The 1,735-nt window shown below is 35.3% G+C and overlaps 1 pseudogene; it reads right to left on the bottom strand.

The window, feature by feature from the left end:
• Nucleotides 1–330: 330 nt before the first annotated feature.
• Nucleotides 331–1,010, bottom strand: LOC147474242 (ACT domain-containing protein ACR8 pseudogene; annotated as a pseudogene).
• Between the last annotated feature and the right edge of the window lie 725 nt (nucleotides 1,011–1,735).

The raw sequence follows: 1,735 nt of genomic DNA, 5'->3' as shown, positions 1-1,735 counted from the left end.
CCTCCTGTATGGTTAGAGCACTACTCTTGGATCCATCCTGAGAGATCAATCCAAAGGTGGGATAACTATACTTTACCGAGGTTAAGTCCCCTTTTATATGTCCTTTTTCATAGTCCTTTTGGTTGTATCAAAATCTTAATATAAGAACTTGTTACCATGCACTATTGATAAATAAAGATACGGAACCTGTCCTTTTTTATTTTTTATCTATCTCTTCCTTCCTTGAGAACTCAACTGCCTACTCCAGCGTCCTACCTTCCTCAACCCAAAGACCACCTCCCATGTATGTACTATGTCTTTTCCACTTTTTTTTACAAGGCATGTTCACATTTAAGAATAGGATCTAATCAATCCCAAATTGTGTAGATTCCTTCTCACTAAACTTCCCAAAGATAACAACATGGCTCCACTAACCCCCTTTTGTGTATCATCCTCTTTTGCAAACTGTCAATGGCTCCTTGACAATTAGATTGTTTAGTCCGATTCTATCTCACTCCCTCAATTGTCTTGGCATCCAAAGCATTACCAAATGCATCTGTTACATAAAACACATTTAGAGCCATATCGCTGCTTGTCGTTGATATTTATGCTCTTGTAACATTCAATCCATTCTCATGAAATGTTCGAAGTTACATCTGCTAACAATCCTTGCCGATTGATCCCTGTGATGACAAAATAAATCATTATAAGAATAACAACAACGCACACTTAATGCTTTAAAAATACAGAAGAAGTAATGATAACATACGTCGGTTACTCTTCTTTTGATAGAAGCTTGAAGCCTCTCAACTTCTGAACTAATTGGAGAACCATCTGAATGCCTTATGTAAAATTCCTGCAACAAATATCAACAAAATTTTAGAAAACCATAATGTACATAAATTTGGAGGGAAATTTGGACACTAAATATTGATGGCTCAAAAAATTACCATGTAAGCCTGATTGTATGAACTATCGATCGTAGCATGTAAGACGACATATTGCATGTCTGTTAAGGTACAAACAACCATAGTACAAAATATCCCGATATATCGTGATATTTGGGGATATCTATCCATATTTCAGAAAAAGCTTTCAATCTAATATACCTACTTTGCCCTTAGATTTGGAGTCACAAAAAAAACAATTATTATTTTGTTTGATTATTATTGGGTTAACTAGTATTACCCCCCGTAATGAGGCAATTAGGATTTCCCTCCCCCCTAGATTGAAAATTTGAAGTTCTAAATATACTTTCTTCAATGGTGTTTGTTTGTAGTTCTAACGAATTAGTTTGATGGTTAACAGTTGCACTGGACCCCCGTAATGAGGCAATTAGGATTTCCCTCCCCCCTAGATTGAAAATTTAAAATTCTAAATATACTTCTTTCAATGGTGTTTGTTTGTAGTTCTAACGAATTAGTTTGATGGTTAACAATTGCACTGGAGCTTTAAATTGGTTTGATGGAGAAACAGACCCTTTGCAAAGCACAATCAACCCAGACAAAATCCTAGCCTTTTCGAACACCATTGAAGAACTCGAGAAAATAACTACAATCGAACATCATGAGACCAAAAATGCATCCCTATTGAACACCATCAATGAAAGAACTCTCTCTCTCTCTATCAGTAAGTTTTCGATTCTTTTCTTTCTTAACCTTCTCTCTCTACCTGCTTGCAATAGTGTAGATAATCAATCGAAGAAAGTATATGAGATCAACTATAGTATTTTTGTTGAATCTGTTTTGACTTGATT

The sequence above is a fragment of the Coptis chinensis genome, unplaced genomic scaffold, assembly GCF_015680905.1.
Source record: "Coptis chinensis isolate HL-2020 unplaced genomic scaffold, ASM1568090v1 utg1029_pilon_pilon, whole genome shotgun sequence".
NCBI lineage: Eukaryota > Viridiplantae > Streptophyta > Magnoliopsida > Ranunculales > Ranunculaceae > Coptis > Coptis chinensis.
The sequence above is the reverse complement of the archived record's forward strand: the minus strand, read 5'-3'. Positions and strand labels throughout refer to the sequence as shown.